Source organism: Chelmon rostratus, chromosome 13, assembly GCF_017976325.1.
Source record: "Chelmon rostratus isolate fCheRos1 chromosome 13, fCheRos1.pri, whole genome shotgun sequence".
NCBI classification, from domain to species: domain Eukaryota; kingdom Metazoa; phylum Chordata; class Actinopteri; order Chaetodontiformes; family Chaetodontidae; genus Chelmon; species Chelmon rostratus.
Window position 1 is genome coordinate 1,435,318 of NC_055670.1, and position 22,122 is coordinate 1,457,439.

Below are 22,122 nucleotides of genomic sequence, written 5' to 3' on the forward strand. Positions count from 1 at the left end.
AACAGAGGGGAGATGTATATGCACATACTGTGAGGTTGTGACAGAGAGACAGCGAGAGCGTACGGGGCCTCCCCTCTGTGCAGAGAGGGATTCTGTTTTGCTCACGAGGTTGCCCGGCAACTATGACGTCACTGGAGCGCACGACAAAGAGCAGCACCATGACAGAGACAGACAGAAAGACAAGGGAGAGAGAGATCTCTATGGATTCTATATGAAGAGATGTAACCACACTGATATGCATCTGTCTGTGCATGTGTCCTCAGTGTGTACTTGCCTCTTACCACAAAACACTTTTTATTTAATCAGAGACTTGCAGTTAACGTTCTTTAAAGCAATAGTTCGACAGTTTGGTAAATTTGCATGTTAGCTTCCTGACAGCGAGTTAGATGAAGTTCAACCATTCTCATGCTGTACTGCTAATACTACGAATTCTGCTACGGCTGACAGCCGGTAAGCTTAGTGCAAAGACTGGAATCAGGGGGAAATGCACTGTCCAAAGTTAATCCGCCTACCAGTACCTTAAATCCTTACCAAAAAGAGTAAGAGAAAAACAATTCGCTATATACGTGGGGATATGTGCTGGAGCATTTCTTGGTGAGAGCAGGGCGAAAAGCAAAGACTTGCTAGAGAGATGGAATTCATGTTTGCGTTATATTCACATCTAAGAAGTGTTACAGCCTGCTCACCACTATACAAAGATCTGATGTTGTTGTCTTTTTATCTCTTCAGTGGAGTGGAAACTTCGGTTATGTGACATTAAAGTCACATTTTGTTTTTATTGATACAACCTTTCTCACCTCAGCTAAGCATGAAACCTTTTTTTGAGATATTTTTCTTCACAATATCTGCATTTTTTTTATTGATTCTGATGATGATGTCTTTATGTACAGACTAAAAAAGCTCTCTGCTGGAAAGAAAATAACCATGTTTCCTAGAATATGCAATTCTTTGAAGATGTCTGTCCTGCTTTTGACTCATTCTCAATAATAAGCGAGTGAAAGTGGACCTGACCAAAAGGACAGTTAGTTGTATGAATCTGCTGCCTCAGTGCTGTGGTTTGGTTGGCATCAGTGACTCACAGAGCCTCTTGGTGTTAAGAAACAAAGAGACAGAGAAAAAGAGAGGGGTTATTTACACCTCCACGGTACATTATGTTCATTACCGCGCTCTGCCTGTTTCATTCTGAATGCTTGAAAAATCAGAGGCAGCTTTGGAAAACAGCTGTAATGTTTTGAGACAAAAAATGACACGACATTAAAAAAAGGACAAGACATTGTTCAAAAAGGACAATCAATTGACAGAACACTGGAATAATGAGAGTAATGTAGTAATGTACCATTATTATTTGATTGTATCTCTGATTCTAAAATTCTACCTAAAAAACACGCTGATTCTGAACCACTGCTGGAATTGGTGATTTTGGACCTTCCCAACAAGTCCAACAAAAAAATGACATTTGGTTCCAAAACAGCTTTTCTTTACATTTTCTAATCTGATGCCCCCATTGACAGGTACAATGTTGGTCAATGGCGTAAGCAATTATTATTAGTACCGTTTTCTGATCTGCCAATGCTTCGAGGATTCATTAGGTTTTAGGCACAAGTTAACCTAGTTAACCTAAAATCATGGTTTGAGCTAAAAATGAGCACTTGAGTTGGAGGTTAGTTAAAATTGTAGTTTATGAACTGACTTATGACTGAACTAAGAACTAATTGGTAAAGTTAAACCAGCAAACACAACACTGACATATGATTATCTTTTAATTTGATATGAACTTGTTAGCAAACATTTGCTTATTTACACATCCAGCAGTTACAGAGTATAGCATTCATTTTGAGTCAAGTGTCTGTCTGCCGTTCGGTGTTGAGCAGGTAGTCTACAGTGGGTTTATCACTACGAGCGACCCCACCCCCATAATAAAAACATCAATTATAGCCACTTACTTTGTTAATTTAACCATTCGCATCCTGACCTTCTCAATGGGAGGTTCTTAATAACAGACCACAGTCATAATTCATATGTCGCACAAGCTGACCACAAGACCTCCTGAAGGTAGATATAAACACTGGTTGTTTTAGGCACTTGACAACATTTCTATATGACAAACCTTCAGTGTGAGAAAACATAGTTTGAAGCAAAAAAAAATATGTTAACCCCTAAACTAACTGACTAAACCTAAGACAAGGAAGCTGTAGTTGGACCATTTAATGTCCATTCAATCCAGTCCAAAACACCACTCCAGTCTGCCGTGTTGTGCCTGCACATTCACCACCAAGAGGTGTTCCAAGACATAAAGCATGTGGAGGGGGCAGCTCTGCCAAATTAGAATACTGATGATGATTTCAGTGAAAACACTGAAGAGGAGGGACGGTAAACAGAAACTGGAGCTCTGACACAATTATAATGCTCACAGAGGGAAGGATGGGGAGAAGTCTGCAGGATGACGAAAGTCATGGGCTGATCCAGATTCAGTCCAGTCATCAGAATCAGAAGAGTCTAGTCTAGTCTTAAAGCTGGCACCGCATTTCAGTAGAAAACTGGAAGCAGAATGCCATACGGGGCACTTCTAACAGACAGGATGCTGCGGGTAAGGCAGGCCCTCACTACAGGAAGAGAGTGTGGAAGCCCTGATAACAGCAGTGAAGCCCTCCACACACACACTCTCGCGAGCAAGGCGTTTTCACCCACTGCGGGCATGTCTGCTGCAGGAAGCCTGTGTGACCATATGATTAAATGGATACCAACAGCAGCTTTTCTCTGTCAAACATAAGTCATTTTCAGCACTGAGATAATCTTCATGATCCATGCACTTGCTAAATATAGCCCTCCCGCTATAAGTGGGTCGGTAGCTTACTGAACAACTCCAGAAAGCTAAAATTCAAGCCTCAGTTCACACCTGCATTATGTGGTGGCTCCTACTGACACATGGTATTGGTTGGTTATGTGTTTGTTAACTAAAGCTCAAGTGTTTTTGGTGCTGTTTTCAGTGCAAGTTCTCCAGAAAAAAAAAAACTTTTTTTTTCACAAGACTCAAACAGTTGGATTATACCTCAAATCTGCATTGACACTAGTGATCAGCTGTTTGTTACACTTTAGTAAAGGCCTTTAGCATCTAATAATGCCTGTGGAACCCTATATGTAATTGTTCAAATAATGAGGAAGCATACTTACAACCAGATTCACATCCATAACAGAAAGCACTACCATTTCTCAACCTTTCGATACCACCTGATGAGCAACAAAGGGCAGGTGAAAGATGACAAGTTGAAGGTGGAGTCAACTGAAATTTATTCAAAACAACGCTCTCCAAGCTCTCAACAGCTCTCAACAGCTGCAACCCCCAGGGTACTACACAAAGACCCAAACACAGCGGCAGGAGCGCTTCCTGCTCAAAACGCACTGTGCTTGTTTAGCTGCACTACAGGTTCTGCACTTCAACTGCTTTACCATGTCAGCTAAACCTTTCTGTTAATACACACTGAGATCACACACACAGAATTCTCACCCTCAAGTATTATGTGTGTCCTGTGCATTCAGTATGAATTTGCCAGTGTGGTTCCTGACTATCAAAGCGTTGCATACCTGCAAAAGCTTGTGTCTGCTTTGGCTTGGATTTGCATGTTCCTGTGCGTACGTGTGTTTGTGTGTGAGCCTGTCATCCACAATTTTGCCATAATCGTCACTTTCTGCATATTCAGAGCCTTCTGTTAAAAAAAGGAAATCAAACAGCTCAAGTGTGTGTGAGCCGAGGTTTCAATTCTTTCACCCTTGAGACCAAAAGCGGGCCAATTCTTCAGTATTAGTCACAGAAGCACTTGAACCACTTCAATCACCTGGATCGTATGGCAGGTTTCCACAGCTCTGGACAGACCAATTACTGCCTGTAATGGCTCGTTAGGCTCTTTGTAATGGTCTAGGATGCTTAAGAAAATGCTCACAGTGCTTGAGCAGTAAAACAGGCTCTAATGGATAGTGATATGATTGACAAAATGCCAATGACATTAAACCATTTTGAATGCCAGGTAAGCACCATGGCCCAGTTTCAGTGTTCCTCCATAAGCACTGAACCCTCAGGCTTAAATGAACCTCACCTGCAACATCACCATTAATGTCTGATTGTAGTGAGCGGGTGTGTGAGGTCTCCAAACTCTGTGTGATGAATGAGAAATCATGTCATCTGGACAGTAAAGTGTGAGGATGATATTTCTTTCTGTATATATATTTAGGAACTCACCTGTTCACATATACAGTGCCGATTAGCAACCTGTGTGAATAAAGGGAAAGTCATCCATATTTTGCTGATTTCTTTTTTATACAATGCAGAATTCCAACAGTTAGTTTTTAGCTTTAATACACACGTACACATGATCAGACGTACAGTCATGTACACACTGTGGGTTATTCCCTTAAGCAAAGACGGAGCAGATTCTGTGTTTGTATAAGGGGCTCAATAAATCAACCAGAGACCCCTCCCCAGTGGGAAATCACCTGGTTTGTCATTATTACCATGACAACAAAGGTCTCCTAGCCTTGACAAAGTAGTAAATTTAAACCAAACCATGATCTTTGCCGAAACTTAACCAAACCTTAACCATAGTGCTGTCACATGGACAGCATGTATTTTTCATTTAATGTTGAGAACTCGTTGACGATTAGCTTTAATCTCTGCACTAAATACACCCTCTCTCTGCCCGTTCTTCAAATTCACCATTAACTGCCTCTTTGTTACCTGCACAGCTTTCCACTTTCATTCTTGTTTGCTGCAATACATTGTGTGGAATGTGTAGTCTTCACACTTTAAATGTCTTGTATTGTATTATTGCTTTATTTTTATTTTTTTATGCTTTCTTGCTGCAGAGGGATTTTTTCTGTTGGACTGATAAAGATCTGAAATGAGCCAGTGAAACTTCTTGCTGACAAAGAAGCAACTAGTGAATTCAGTGGTGCCACGTGGCTGTACAGTATCACCCTCCCCGGGCTCTACAGAGGGAACTAGCAGTGACAACGACAACAACACAGGAGCATTTCCAAATGAAGAGTTTGTGCTCAGGGAGAATATTTAGTCCCAAAACTAACCAGTTGTTAGACAGGAGAAACCATTCTGCTGAAGCAGATTACTTTTTGATGTTTTGCTCAGGATAGAGCTTCCTTCTATATGAGGGCATCAAAGGGAAAGTGCACTGATGTAAAGATGCAGTTCAAGACACATTGAGTGGCTAGTATTGTTTCACAGAATCAGCTGCATGGGGGCACAGTTAACTTTAAGGGCTGTAGACCGAGCCATAAAAGGAGTGATGTTAATCTGCTGTCAAGATTTGACAAGACACACTAACTGTACAAAAATCACACACACGCACACACTTCTCCTGCTTCTTGTCCCAGACTATCTTCACCTCTCGCCCCCGTTATCAGAACTCACTGGTCCTTCTTAAAAATGTGATGCGTTAGTTCTTTCCATCTCAGGAGAATGAATCATCTCAGCTTTCACCTCTGTTTTCACAGCTTGCAGCAGCGGCCTGTATGATGAACGTCAGATCTTCCTCAGAATTGTTAGTCATCCACTGAAGTTCTACCAGACAGTTATTTGCCTACAGCAGGTGTACCTTGTCAAGGTTCCAAGAATAAAAAGAAGTTAAATGTGTGATGCGCTGTAATCCACTGTGGCTCACCCCTTCAGTTCACTGAGAAGATATACCCCGGGCTTGGAAATGGCACTGTAGCTGACACTCAAACTATCTGAGGAACACTGTGGATTGATCTGCGATTAGCTCTGCTGCATGCTAGGCTCGCATAGGGCCATGGCTTTCTGTTCTCTAACCTGCTGGGGATGTAGCCTCACAAATACCAGGAGTATTTATGGAAGGTCTGGGTGTCATGGCAACTGGGGGATTGTGTATAAAATGTAGAAAGGAATGGAAAGGCCAAGCTATACACAACAACTGAGTGTACTGTATCTCAGGGGAATGCCAGCCAATTAGAAATAACAGATTTACATGCTCTTTCTATGGCCTTTGACAGTTTAGCTTTGTGTACATGAAACATCATTATGTGATATATTAACAACTCCTTCCCAGAAGATGAATCCCAACAGTTAGAAAGTAGTTTTCTTCTCCTGATGCAAATCCCGTTGATGCAAACATAAAGGTCTCAGTATGCTTCATATAAAGTGTTAATAACATGCATTCCCACAGCAAGCTATAGAGGGGTGTGTCCCAATGGTCGGACAATGGGAACCACTCCGCATGTTTAGCGCAGAAGAGGTGTTAAAGTAAGGCAGGATTTGATTGACATGTACTTGAGAGTCTTACAATGTAGAAGAATTTCGCACAGCATCAGCATCGTATCAGCAAATCTGTTGTAAAGAGTGACTGAAAACTGTGTCATTCTGGAAATCTGTCTTTATTGGTGACCTCATGCTGCACTGTAATGCTATACTGTAAAAAGCCCAACCAATAAAGCCATCGCAACTATTTTCACCCAGATTTTACCGTCCAGTGAAGGTAAATAATGTAACTGCAGGCCTGTTACTATGAGACAAATGAGAGCAGTAGGTCTGTTCAGAATATCTTCAATTAGTGAGGTGAGGCCTAGTTTAGCCTACCAGTTTTATGCCCAAAAACAAATGAAAAATGCTGGGCATCTTCCTCTTTCCCATGGGCCCAAAACTTACTGCTTTTAGGAACATGACATGGGCGAGTGTGTGACCACTGGACTCTGTTTGAAATGGCAAAATGGATTTGGACAGACCCGTAGGCAACAGACTGTCATGACTTAATGACTTGTGACATATCATCACCTTAAAAGGTGATGATATGTCAGTCTTGCGTTCGCAACTTGTTCTCGCTGCCCCCAGGTGGGCAAAATAAATCTGTTTTAATCTAAATAGTCACATCCACATTCAAATGCTCATTAATAAGTAAATGCCATGTCATACCATCTTGGACTTGGAAAAGTTCAGACTGTTTCATTCAGTTCAGCACAAAATTAAGCCTCCATAAATACTTTTTATAAAGTAAAGAGCTCATCAGTTGTCTATCAGCAATAGAGTTATCACAACGACAATGTTTCTGTGGATTTTTCAGCCTGTCAGTGGGTTTTTAACCTGGAAGTAAAACACTGTGTATCATGGCTGAGCTAACAAACACTATCAGTCACCTGAGAGGGGAGCTGCAATGCCAAAAGCTACTGATTCAGCCAGTGACAAAAAATGACTCAGAAGACTCAGTTCATCATAACGATTTGGCGTTAAAGATTCATGCATAAAACTCCTCTATTATTTAATTTTTGGTCATTTATGATGGGCTTTTTAATGTGCCTTTTAATGTCAATGAGACAATACATTTAACAGTGCTTCTTGCTCAAGAAACAGGTGTTGCAAAAGGGGCTTGGTGTGTTGTATTCGGGTCAGTACTGAAATTAAAGGAATCAATTTGAGTGGGTCTGTGCATGCTCTCGCCCTAATCACACACATCCATGTTCAGACAGGCGATTGTTCACCTCTTAATCCATGTGATGAATTACTGTCTGATGGCACAGGGATCATCATCAGGAGGCTTTCACCACCAACCTCACAGACTTCCCCTGACCCACCAGCTGGCCTGTCACAGAGACATGATTTCAACACGAATAACACAGTGAATACACATGGCACTGTCACATAGACATGCACTGTACACACTGGTGCTTATATTCTCTTTTGGGACTGAGAACGTGAGCTGCATGTCACAGCACTGCTGAATGATTCTCTTCCCTTCACCCTCTATCATCCTGTGTCTTTACACTCTGTCTCTCTGTTGAGCCTCTTCTCCTGGTTTTCTCAGCTCTGCCCTCTCTGCTCGCTTCGACTCAGGCCGAGAACCCCTAATGTTTATCACCGACCAAGTGGATGCTGTCAAGGAATAAATAACCATTGCATTTGGTGATTGCTTGATGAGATGTAATTAGGCGTGCCAGCTGCAGACTAATCATGAGAAGTCAGCCGTCTCATGCTAAAGCATCGGTCTCAAGTAGGCAGCCTAGGATTAGAAGGGAGTGACATTAACATAAACTCAAAAAGCAGTAGGGTTTAATTAGAGACCGAAATATAAAGTGATAGCATTACAATTAAAGTATTATTATAGTTCAAAATAAATATCTCTGCCAGTCTGCATCTCGTCATTCCTTGTCAGAACTGAGGACAGCACAAGATTAAAATAATAATCTTAAATATAGATGCATTTTGGTCAGTTAGTTGTTGCTTTTTTACATAATATACCATGGTTGAAAATCTGATAACATCCAGTACCTGATTATGAAGAAAAAGAAAACCTGAAACAAAAACATGCCCTTCAGCTTGCAACTCCCCAACAAAGGTCACCCTGTTGGTGAAACATTACAGTATGTTAGAGTATATTTTCAGTTCATTACATTAGCCTTGTAACAAAAAAAAAGACAAGCCTTTTGATTATTTTTTCCCAGAAAAGAGTGACCTGACCCGGAGGTGATGCTAGACAGACAGACTGACACTGGATACCAAGTGATCTAACAACAGCAGAGAAATGATGCTGTCTTCAGTTGTTTTGTCTCCGGCTGGATTCTGAGGTAGAATGAGTTGGTGACATTTTGCTTTTAAACCATCTCCAACCAAAGACACATCACATCCAGTGTTGTTCCAACCTCCTCAACTACAGGGCAAGTTGTGATGCCATTTATCACAGAACCTCACCACGATGCCTTATCAGCATCTCTGGTTCAGATACAGTAAATAAAAAGAGAAGAAAGTTGGAGTGAGAAAAGGTTATGGCACGTTTGGACACACAAGCAAAAACAAAATTTGGCTGGAAAGAGAATTCAGCAAGAAACAAGGAGGGAAATGTGTCAAAACAAATATAGTGCTGAGACTGTGCTGAAAAAAAAGAGGCCAGGGAGACACAGCAAAGACAGATCAGACAACACTGATCACAAAAAACGACATGGAAGGAAGAGAACAAGACAGAAACGGGAGAAGGGGGACAGGAGGAGTAATGACAGAGAAAGTCTTGCCTACCTCTGGTCATTGCTGTTCTAACTACGGTCCGTGTAACATCCCTGCTCAGTTGTTTAGTGAGGACCCAGCTCGTCAGACAGTCAGTCAGCAGGCTCGTGGCTGGGCTGGACTGGCGTCTGGTTCTCAGTAAGCAGGCGGCAGCAGCCGAGTCTTCCTCTCTGCTCACACCAACACGCGGCTGCATGCAGCTCGACAGCAGAGGCACTGGAGCCTCGGCAGGGACAGCAGCAACATCCCTCCCATCCACCCTGAATTAATTAAGCCTTTTTCCTCCCTCAGCCCTCCCTCTCTCTTCTCTCTCAGTCTCTCTGATTCTCATGTGCGCATGGTTAATGCTCTCTCTCTCTCTCTCTCTCTCTCTCTCTCTCTCTGTGTGTGTGTGTGTGTTTCTGCTTCCCCCTGTGTTCTGCTTCCTCTCTTGCTCGCTTCCCTTTTTCTGTCTCACTGATCAACAACTGCAAATGGGTCTTCTCCTCCTCCTCCACTCCACCTTCTGTGGGGTTAAATCTGTCTTGCCTCTCTTTGTATTATTTTTCTACAGTGAATAACAAATCAGTGAGTGGGAATATGAACTTATTACGTTCTTATTTTTGCCTTTTACACATGTTTTTCAGTGAACAGCACCTAAACAAGGACAGATTTTAATACTCGTGACTAAGGCGCACCATGGTTTATTGGGAATGTTGTTTTGTTACTTTCCAAAATGTGTTAAGGTAAATTGATAAATTGGTAATTGTCACAGCCTTGTCACAACATCTATCTTTATGAAGTTTATCATGTTGAGTTTTTGGTGATGGTGTAAATTAAATTCTAAGGTCATAGTTAAAGGTGTTGTACTGGACCACAATTTATCGAAAGGTGTTTCTAATTTCTTGGCCTTCCCACCTACATACATGAGGGGTGCAGAACATTAGTAACACCTCCAGCACAACACCATCACTAACTACAGCCTCAATGCTACAGCATATCATGTGATTAACCCCTCACAAAATTGTCAAAAATATTTAGAAAATAAGAATAAAATGATATTGTTTTGTCTTGCATTTGACTGTATAGACGTACCCAATAAAGTGGATAATGAGTGAACTGGCACACATGTTTAATTCCTATTCCTCAGTCAGGGTGGGTTTGACCCCTGTTTTACCTACTTGCCAATCTAGTTTTTGCTTTACTGGCATAATTCTAGTATAGTGTTCCGAGTGTTGTAGTTTTACAATGCATAATGAAAATAATGGGGGTGGGAGGAGATACAACAAATGGTTGTAAACATATAAGCACAAAATGTGCATATAGACATAGAATTCAATTTTTTACCAAAATCAAACTCAAACAGGAATAACTTGCAAAGTTAAACTGAGACAAACTTCAAAATTTACTTGGGGGAAAAAGCTGACCATGCCATGGAAGCATGTCAAACCTGAGAGGAAACCAGTGCAGGAGCACATAAAAGTGTACCGAGCTCCCTCAAACTCTGCCTCTTCTGTTAGATTTTTAGCTTTTGTCTATGCTACTTTATAGTTGTCACCATTACCATTACATTCACTCTGTGCCTCTCTTCTCTCCCACTCACACCCACACACACAGAGTACATCCTGCACAGTATGTCACAGAACTCTAAAGGTGTCACTGCAATGTGTCGGCCTGTTGTTGTGCTGCTGGCTATTTCTGTAGTGAAGTCATTGATGAATAAATCCAGTAGCACCCATCTATCTGTGCTCTCTGCCTTTCTCGCAGCTCACAGCACTAACAAACACACATACTGTACATGGACCAATTCTCTTTTTTCTTTCTGTGGGGTGTTGCCTCATTTCACAGAAATCTGCATCGTTTCCTGCTGCTGTAGATGTGAGCTAAAAGAGGCTGATCCCCAGAGAAACAAGAGGAGCATGCATTCCCTCGTTCTCACATTTCCATCTTCCTGCTGCCTGGATGTTACACTGAGCCTATGTCAATTTCAGTGAATAAAATTTGTTCATTTTAAACTCTGTCTGACACCAACAGCAGTCAAACACAGAAGCAATGAGCCGAGGTCGTGCTGTAAGGCCAAAGCCCAAAGATGGGGACAGTCCTAGCATTGGGAACTCTGTGGCAGGACACTCAAAAAAACCTACAGGCCATGAACTAATCTTAAAAAGGAAACTGGCTGTCCTGCTGCCTTGGTTCTCTTAAGTAGCCCTGAGGAATGTGATTGTGTTGGAGGAGAAAAACACAATTCCCTCCAAGTTTCTACCACTTCCCAAAGTATGTCTGACGTCCACTGATAACTTTCAAGCACTGGTTGGCGGGTGTTCGAGGCAGTCAGAGGAGGGAAGGGGGCCTGTTGAATGTCAGAGATGATGATCGAAGTGTAAAGCCAAAGGTCACGTGGCAGGGATAAAGTCATATTCCGCTAATTGAAACTTGAATATCAGACACCAGCAGCGACACAGAGAAGGGGCTTTTTAACTACAGCAGCAAAAACAAATGACCCTGAGGTTCATTTGAGAAGCAGACTGACGGGATAAAAATAGCACAATGTTGCCTCTCTTGTGATAAAAAGCAGACTGTCGGTTTATTGACATCCCCATTGGAAACTAACTCAGAATAACTCAATTACACAATTCTGTTGAATGCAAAAACCCTGCCTCCGAGAAATTCTGTTTATATGCAAATTATTATACCACATACAATGTGATGGTAAACCTAATTGCTGCCTTGATTATTTTTGCTGACAGCATTTTTTCCAGTGTAGGAAGTGCTGCGTTTTTGTGCCACATATAAGGCATCCAGAGGAGGCTGCAGTTGACTGTGAGGGTACAAAGCCCAGGACTTCAACATCCTGAATTCTGCTTGCAATTAGGTTCAAGCAGCACCACATTGAGTAAACCTGCAATAACAATTGCAACTTGAAACTGTATGGTTAGTTACACATCTAGCACCTACAGACCATCATCAACCTGATCAGTCCAGCAACCTCCCAGATTCTGTTTTAGGTTTAAGTTTAAGTTTATTTACTTTATTGATCCCAAGACTGGGAAATTATTCTCTGCATTTTACCCGTCACTGGGGAAACACACACATGCAACATGAATCATGCAGTGAAACGTACACGGGAGCAGTGGGCTGCAATCAGGCGCCCGGGGAGCATATTCGGGGGGTTAAGTGCCTTGCTCAAGGGCCGGCTAATGGAGGGGGGAGGGAATACTCCACCACACCCACTTTATTCTGCTGGTCCGGTGGGGGAATCGAGCCGGCGATCTTCCGACCACAAGCCGCTTCTCCGACCCCTAGGCCACGGCTACCCCCCCGCGTGGCTCTTCTACTCACTCCCTGGTCTCTCTGCTTAGCCCGGCCCCAGCTCATATTCCATTATCAGCAATACATGACCTTAAATTTCCTACTTGACTTTGTGTCTGTACCTGGCTTCACAAGCTTAGCCCATTAACAGTTTGTCATGCTTTATTTTCTATGAGATATTATAAAGAATGTTGAGGACATTACTCAGAATGTATATGCTGTTTATGAGTTGTTGATGCAGGTATAGCTTAATTATCAGAAAATGATTGTGACTATTTTCGCTCATGCAATCATTCCTTGCATATACAAACAGGTCAATTATTTACAAAAATCTTGTGGGAAAGCATCTGTCTTTAGAGTAGACCCTAATTATTTCAGTGAAACGAGAAAAGGAAAGCAAATCTGAGCAAGAAACCTCAACAGGTTCTCTGACTGACTGTTTGTTCCATTTATCAAACACGAAGTGTGTGGGCGCCTCGTGGGCTCGGACACAGGTGGCTTTTAACCGTCCAACTGATGAGACGAGAGGACATCGGGCTTCACACGGAGAAACAGCAACTGCAACATCAAAAGCATTAAACGCTACGAGCACTGTGAGAGCGGTTTATGAGTAGATTTAAAGATGTGACAGTCAGATTGAAGGTTAGAAGGTCACAAGCCGGTGTCAGTTTCATGTGACATCTGCTAGGCAGGAGAAAGAAACGGTAGAGGATGCATGCCTCATGCTACAAACTCTGGTTCTTTGTTTGACCTTTGCAGACCTTCTGTAGTTGTGGTGGTTCGGTCAGAAGGGACTCCACATGGCTCTGAACCACAGCCTGTTGTTCCACTTCCTACAAACTTTACTCTTTATGATCACAGAGCACGGCTAAAGTGCCACAAACACCATCAGTAATGTTGCAGTTTGAGTTGTGTGCAGCTACAGTATATACATGGAAAAAATGGTTTACACATAACTCACGCCCACATACACATCGTTGACAACACCTACACCAACGCTGGCAGTGTGTCACACACATACGCACAACAAGAATCAATATGACAAATGCAAAACAGGAAGTGGAGGGTAGTAATAAATGGACTAAAGACAGATGCAGTGACTAAAAGAGTGCAAAGCAGCTACATGAGCACTGTAGAAGGACAGTAACAAGACAACACTTAAATGATTTTTCGTTCCATTGGTTTAGTTCTTGAGCATGTTTAGCTGTTTTTCACCCAGTAACATGACTGATTTTTTCATCCTGGATCGCACATGGAAAATAATAGCTGCAGTAGTCATTCACTTCCCCGTCTGTCCAGCCTACTCATCTGAGCTCCATTCATCTGCATCGACACCTCCCCCACAATGTATGAATCAAAGAGTTCACAAAAATCAGTCAGGGATGCTCTCTAGAGCCATTGGTAGCATTTGTGCTCATTTCATAAAGCTTGTAAGTGGCTGACAACTCAATTACTGAGAAGAGTGGGTTGTTTTTTTTTTTCGGATCATGGCCTTGACATCAAACATTTCATTCCTCCATCAGCTGGCAGTCATTTCTGAAGAGTCATACACATGGAGGAGTATTTAATGGGCCTCAGACAAGGTGAGTTCATCGCGAAGCATCCAGTCTTCAGGATTTTTGCACAGTCATTACAGAAAAGTTTCTGTAATTACTGAGTACAGGGTTAACACTACATTAAAAATAAAAGAAGAAAAGAATAAAGAATAAAATTACACATTATAGTTGCAATACTTGAGATACTGCCACAGTGCGGGTCTCAGAGGCTCAGGTGCAGACACAGACACGGCAGACATAGGTAGGGCAAAAGATACAAAGTTCATTAACAACAAAAGGCACTATGCAGACAGGGCATAGGAAAAACCAAAATATAAATTCACTTCCAGAGTCTTCCAGAGACATCACTGTTGCACTGATGGTACTGCCAATTCCTGCTCTTGCGAGGGAAATAGTGGAGGCTGGTGTCCTTAAGAGCACTGGATTGGGGATAAACCAGAGGATGAGTTAACCAAGGAGTTGTGTGCATACTCAACCCAGGAGAGTTGGTTGCTCCAAGTAGTGGGGTTCTCCGAAATCAGACATCTTGAAAAAGGGTTGTGAAGGCACCGGTAGGAGTTGCAGAAAACCAGAATTGGGGCGGTCAGAATTTTTGTTTCTGGTGCACACCGTACAGGCTGCCACAAACTCCTGGGTATCCTTTTCTGTGACGGCCACAAGAATCGTTGCTCCAGGACATCCAAGGTGCGGTAAACCCCGGGATGACAGGACAGCCAAGAGGAGTGCGCCCACTGAAGGACCTGGAAACGGACACTATCAGGCACAAACAGTTAATTAGGAGGGTCGTTACCTGGGTCAGGTTGAAGTGTCTGTGCTGGTCGAACCTTATTGTCAACTTCCCAGGTGAGTGAAGTGACTAGGCATGTTGAAGGCAGGATGGGTTCAGGATCAGATGCTCCTTCTTCTGCAGAGAATTGGCAAGACAGAGCGTCAGGTTTCACATTACGGGACCCAAGGCGATGAGTTAGAGTAAACCTAAACCAAAGAAGAACGTCCATCGTGCCTGTCTGGAGTTTAGCCTCTTAGCTGTAGGAATATACTTTAGATTTGTGTGGTCCGTCCAGATGATGAATGGTTGTTTGCCGTCCTCAAGCCTGTGTCTCCATTCCTCCAGGGCCACTTTTACTGCTAAGAGCTCTCGGTAACCTACATCATAGTTCCTCTCTGCTGGGGACAGTGAGAAGAATGCACAAGGGTGCAGGTTGTTGTTGTCGGAGCTCTGCTGGGACAGGATTGCGCCCACTCCAGTGTCAGATGGGTCTACTTCGAATGAATGAATTGAGAATCAGGGTTAGGTTGAATTTGTATAGGTGCAGAGGTGAAACACACCTTTAGTTCCGAGAAGGCGGCATCAGCTTCCTGCGTCCAAACAAAAGGGTGAAAGGTGGAGGTCAGGGCAGTAAGGGGAGCAGCCAACTTGCTATAGTCCCGGATGAACTGACATCAGAAGTTGGCAAATCCTAGGAAACGATCCAGCCGTTTCCTGCTCCCTGGGGTTGGCCATTCTTTGACGGCAGTCAGTTTTAGTGGATCCATTTGAATCTGGCCTTGAGAGATATAGCCCAAGAAAGAGACAGTTGAAACATGGAATTCACACTTTTTTGCTTTTACAAAGAGCCTATTCTTCCATAGGCGTTCCAATACCATACAAATGTGTACATGTTGATCAGGGTCACGAGAGTAAATCAGGATATCATCTAAGCACAGATGAATCTGTTTTGGAAAACTGCTGGAGCACTGGTGAGTCCAAATGGCATTACCAGATATTCAAAATGCCCTTACAAAGTGTTGAAAGCAGTCTTCCACTCGCAACCCTCTGTAATCCTAATCAGATGGTAGGCATTTCTGAGGTCAATCTTAGAGAAAATCTGTGTATTGAAGAAAAGGCAGAGTTAATCAGAGGTAAAGGGTAGGTATTCTTTACTGTAATTTCATTTAAGCCATGGAAATCAATACATGGTCTGAGGGTTGAGTCCTTTCTATCAGGGTTAGGGTTAGGGTTAGGGTAGGGAAGAGGGGGGACAGATTATTCCAGCAGTAAGCAAGTCCCTTTTGGGAGAGGCCTTCCACGTGGTTGAAGCTGGAGTCAGAGCTGACCAGAGGCAGGTTTTGTGGCACCACGAACACCAGGACCTCACTACCTCTTTGTTCCAGACGATCTGGGGGTTATGCAGCTTTAGCCAAGGGAAACTTAAAACGACTAGAATGTTCTATTAAATAAAAAGTTAATGTCTCTTTGTGATTGCCAGCAATAATCAAAGTTACAGGAACAGTTTTTCTTATCAACTTGAGCCAAGGGCAACCCATTATGGGAATGAGCCTCCACAGGTGTCTCCAAAGGGACCAGGGGGATCCGAAGCTCCTGAATCAATCAGTGCAGACACAGGGAAAGTTTGAGAATTGCAGCAGAGGGAAAGGGGTAACTGAAGAGGTTGAGGAAGTTCGGCTCACCAGGATGCCTTCCATCATTGGTGAGCCCTGTCTTTTGCGTCCTTATTAGGGCAGGCTGAGACATAATGACCTACGCTTCCACAGTACAACCAAGCATTGCCTCTTCTTCTTTGATCCCTCTCCTTTAGCGTTAGCTGAGTTCCTCCAATCTGTATTTGTTTCAGAATCAGAAACAAAAGACTGGTTTACTGTGATAGGCAGGGGCGAGGAATTTGCGCGTCGATTCCACCCTCGGATCTAAAAGTCCACTCTCTGCAACAGCCACAAGGAAATCCAGATCAGGCAGATCATCACGGGAAGCCAATTCGTCCTTGATCAACTCTGAAAGTCATTGGTAAAATGCTCTTTGTAGTGTGACATCGTTCCATCCGCTTTCTGCCACCAGCGTACGAAACTCCACTGCATAATCCACCATGCTCCGTGATCCCTGTGTGGTTAGAAGATTTTCGCGTCTAGTCCACTGATGGGATGATCAAAAATCTTCTTCATTTCTGCCGTGAATAGGGCATATGTCTGACAGTAGCCATAACATCAGAGCTGGTCATGTTGTCTGCTGCGCTCGTACTGGCTGGATCGTACTGTCTTAGAGTCTCAGGTGCAGACACGGACACAGCAGACACAGGTTGGGCCAAAGATACAAAGTTCATTTACAACAAAAGACGCTATGCAGACAGGGCATAGGAAAAAACAAATTATAAATTAACTACTAGCACCCTCTAACGGACGGGAAGATAGACCACAACTAAACTGAAAATAACACCAACTAAAAACAAACACAGTCCTCGGTCTGGTGGAGAAACTACAAGGGGCGAGTGTTAGTGTTAGTCAGTTTCTCTCTGTCCGGCTGTGCTCCATCTTCTTACTATCGGGTGGCTGAAGAGCTCTAATGTATGCAGCCAATACACATACATCACAGCCAGCCAATGATGGGATTTATATTTGGAATATTGAGCAGCCTGGTCTTCCTCTTGAGAAGAGGCATTAAGATGAATGTCTTGATCTCGCTCATTGTCCACAGTACAATATCTGGTTTTGAAATGTACCGAGAAAAACATTTTTTGGACTGATGAAAAGGCAGCGTCATAATTATTCTATATTACTAACAAAAAAAACAGTTTGCCAATGTTGCTCAGAAACACAGCACAGCCTCTCAAGCATTTTGAAGTGAAGTCAACATCTGCAGAGGTGAGCAGAAATTCCCACTTAAAATGCTTTCTTGGCTTAGTCAGTGCAGACTGCTGGAGCTGTCTATCTGCTGCTGTAGAAAAAACATTTTCCTCATCTGTTAATCCCATGCACAGGTTTCACACTTGTGACCAAAAGCAGAGAAAGTCAGTCACTGAGAATCAATGTATTGATCGACTTCACCTTATGTAGGACATGACATTTGCTAGTCTAATTACATCATGACATATTACTTCTTGTCATCAGGGTGTTAATGCAGCAGCTCACTGTCTGATGATGTGAACTGCTGATATAATGGAGGTGAATATGTGCTGTAGGTCAGTATTCAGACAGCTTATGTGTCTTGCCCCACTGGACTTTTAAACAATGTTCTTAGCAATCAACATGGTTACTTCAATATTATCATAACTGAAAGAAACAACCCTGCACTAAATAATAATACACAGAAGCATTCAGGTTTGGGAGTCATAGGTTTATGCACATCTCCTTGTTGTATTAAGGGTTGCTTGAAATATGACCAATGCGTATTGACTGTAGCTGAATTTGTTATGCCTTGGCAGTCCCTGGATTGTGTGCTTCTGTTGGTAGGGTAGAAAATGTCTCATTTTCAGGAAAAATATTAATCCTTATTATACAGTAATGAAAACACAAATTATGACTATGCAAACAGATCCCCCTCAATCCTACACACTGGTCCTTCAAAGCAACCTTTAAATTACTTTGGTCCATTGATGCATAGTTAACAAATCAATAGAGCAGGACAATACAATCCGCTGAGCATAATCGATCTTAAAATGTCACCTCAAACAGGTAGGATCAATAGCTATAGCAGTTAAATTTGACAAATGTACGTAATTATCCACCAACCTTTTTACAGCCTTCTCCAGCCCCAAGGCCTACACGTTGTCCCTTATTCCTTCTCGTGAGAGGAGGAGAGTGACATCATATGCAGACTCCGAAAAAAGGCCAACTTCTGGATTCCAACTGCAGACTAATAATAACGATGGTAATAATAATAATAATGATAACAACAACAACAAAATTTACTTGTATAACACCTTTCATACAGGAATTGCAGCTCAAAGAGCCTTTTTAAAAGAAAGAAATCATATGCGCTGTCACACTGTGGTGAGGTTTGTCTTATCTTGGGTTTTTGTCTTGTCATTTCCTGTTTTATTTTGAAAGACAAACTCTCCTCTCGTTTCAGAGCACTTGCCCTTCCTCACCTGTTTCCCATTTACCCTCCATGTGCTTAAATAGTCTGTGTCTCCGGTGTCTTGTGCCAGAGTGTCTCTGTCTGTTGTCTCTGTCAGCCACAGAGTCTGCACGTAAGACATTGTTCCTCGAAACGAGTGATCTTTTTGTTTGTAAATGTAATAATCTAGTTTTTGCCTTTTGTTCATAGCCGAATTGTTTTTTGTTTGGCAGTTAAAGCTAATTATGTATCTTAGATCCTCTGCTTTTTAGGAGTGAATTTTATTTTTATTTTTTTATTTTATTGAGTCCCGGCCTGACATGCGCCTAGTGAATGCTTTACATAGAAAAGACAGAATGGACATAAAAACTGAAAAATGAATGTAAAATAAGATGAAAATAAATAAAAACCACTTGATAATGATAATGAAAATAATATTAAAGACAATGCATAGAACCACTGAATAGAATAACAAAATGTAGGTAAAAATAAATTATATAAAATACATAAAGTCAAGTAAAAGTAAGAGCTTTGGGGCATAATGCAAAAAGGCTGCAGTTCTCTTTGGACTGTTGTTGGAAACCTCCAGCAGACCAGCAGCAGATGGCTCAACTGGTGAAAGCTTCTAACTTATGGTGATGGTTGACTTGACAATGCCTTTTTGTGGTTCCTAGCCTCAATATTATTCAGAACATGCTGTTTTATGTGAGTATACTGAACATTCATTCACTTCATTACTCACTTTTTCATTCTTTTTAATCAAACATGAAAAAGCTCATATGGTGTGTCTGTCCCAAGCATGTTTCACAAAGTGTGAACTCATATACAACTAAGAAAAATACGCCCACCTCTCTTCAATAAAGTACAGAGTCTCTTTTCAAAGACCAGCAGTAACATTTTGAGTCGGCACTGATCAAAAAGATCTTGTCCCAGAAATGGATATCATATGCTGTGACGTATGTTGATATTTAAATGGACAATTGTTTGGAGACCTTGGAGAGGAGAGGTCCTTGTATAACCAGAAAGTACAGAAAACATCTCAGCAGGACATGGAAGGTTTAGAAGGTGAGTTGTCTGTCTATTTCTCAATAAATCAAATTCTTTTCACTCCCACGTCAGTACGCTTTCCCAGTGAGGAAACTGACAAAGATAAACGTCTTTTTGGTCATTATAACATATAAATTACCATGTTGCAGTGGGTATGCTGTTAGGATGCTATAACCACATGGCCCAATGTGCTCTGGTGTGAAACTTCATATGACCCATATGTCACACCATATGCTTTGAAATATATTTCCCCACACACAGAATATCACTCATTTGATGACAGATGAAACTGCTAACAATTTATACTTTTATTTTAGAAACAGCTAACTGGAATGTATGTTTTGGCTTTTTTAACACTTCTTTGTCATCACATGAAAAAAAAAATGACTTTTTTCACTCAGGGAAAACCTTTTTCTTAAACTGCTTTACTACATGTGTAGCTTACCTGTGCAGTTTTTCACAAAGTGGTGAACCTCCCTCCATCTTTGCTTGCGAACCACTGAGCCTTTCCAGGATGCTCCTTTCATACCCAATCATGATACTATCACCTGTTACCAATGAACCTGTTTACCTGTGGAATGATCCAAACAGGTGTTTTTGGAGCATTTCACAACTTTCCCAGTCTTTAGTTTCTCCTGTCCCAACTTTTTTGAAAACTGTTGCAGTCAATTATTTGGCAAGCCAACTGGGTGGTGGCCTCAGACCAGCATTCATCATCCTGTGCCTGTGTGTATGCAAATTAATCCATAGACCGACATGCATAATCAAAAATATTCTCTGTGGTTAACCAATTAACAGTTTTTTCTTAAACTGTTTTTGTTTGAGTGTTAAATGCATATAATACATGTTTTTGCATTGATAAAGTGAAGCTTGGTGTGGTTCATGCTATAGTGTGAGACTGCATCATTTGGTGTGACATTCAAAATTATGCCAAAAAAAGGCTTAGTTAGTGATGAATCATGCAAATCTCACAGGAACACATTGAAAATACAGTCGCATCAGCAAGAGTCACAAGCAGAGATGGTCAGAATCAATCTCAAAAGTATTGAGAGACTGAGGACAGAGATGATATTGAATAACAATGAAAAATGGAATGAATTAGAAAATGCTGGATTTCAAGACAGCAATGATAAAGAATCATGATAAAGTGAAAAAAATAAATTCTACCCCATTTTCACTTGTACAATAACTTTCATGTCACACCATATGACACTAATACAACTAACTGGTGAATAAATTCAGAATCCGTGTGTGTGTGTGTGTGTGTGTGTGTGATATTTTCAAAACTGTCCTCTGAGAAAAACAACAGCACCTGTGGTTTTAGAAAATCCACGTGTTTAAGTGATAAAACCACCGAGCAGTTGCAGTAATTATTATTCTTCTGTTGGGCACGAAGGAGGACATACTGTGGCGTTGTGATTATTCTCTGATCTTAAAATTGTAATGCTTAGGATTCCAGTCCGGGTTCATTTGGCGACAAATGTAGTTACTGGTGGTAACAGCAATTGGGGTTTTATAGCACAGGTCCCAGAATTCTTCTATGCCATTACTGACCTTTAGTCCATCATTCTGTGATCAACCATTGTCAATTTTTTTGGAGAACGCAGAAAACAATGTTGTCATGTCGATAGGGGCATCAGATCAGAAAATGCTGATGTTGCCTTCCAGAGTGCAAAGACAAATGGCACATATGGTCATTCATTTATTCATTTAATGTTATAGAAAATCAATGTGTATGTGATTTCTCTGCATGTGCAGGTGAAACAATGCAGTGCTTTCCCATGCTTATAATGTCTTAATCTGGAGCACATCGTCTCTTGAAATCGTCCCAGATGGCCAACATGTGGGTGGATGTGGGAGCTGGGGTTGCAGAGGAGGCAGTGAAGGACACTATTATTAAGGGTCGCTTTGATCCTATGAGGTAAATCCCTCTCTGATGTCACTGAGCCGTTCCCCTTCTCTCATGATGACTGTTAACGAAAAAACACAAGCTGTGCTACTCACTTACGATGAACTGAATACAGAGTGGAAGGAGGAATTTAGCATCACATATGATAAAACCATGCGTATTAAGTACAGTAATGAACTGTGTATTATATATGTGTGTGTGTGTGTGTGTGTGTTTGTGTGTGTGTGTGTGTATACTGTATATATACGTTATATATACTTTATATATACTAATATAGCGGTGTAAGCTCAGTCTTAACAGCCTGAACGTCCCATAACAACAAGTCAAGTTTTTTCTCTACACTGGTCAGCAAAGAGGCCAGGTGAAAAAAAGCCTTTTAAAATGTTAGTGCAACATAATTTAATCTGTGGGTAATAATCAAAGCATTAAAAAGGGAAGTTGCACCTTACAAAATAGCTTGGGGAGAATCAGTTGTACT

The 22,122-nt window shown here is 41.7% G+C and overlaps 1 protein-coding gene across 2 annotated transcripts in view; it reads right to left on the reverse strand.

Annotated features, from left to right (window-relative positions):
* LOC121616029 (diacylglycerol kinase beta) overlaps nucleotides 1-9,258 on the reverse strand; it is a 97,271-nt gene extending 88,013 nt beyond the window's left edge. The window contains exon 1 of one of the 2 annotated variants that reach the window (XM_041950618.1): nucleotides 9,026-9,258. The gene's annotated coding sequence lies outside the window, so the exon portion shown is untranslated. Of the gene's footprint in view, nucleotides 1-3,171; nucleotides 3,236-9,025 lie in introns of those variants that run through there. The other variant, XM_041950619.1, reaches the window with a different exon arrangement.
* Between the last annotated feature and the right edge of the window lie 12,864 nt (nucleotides 9,259-22,122).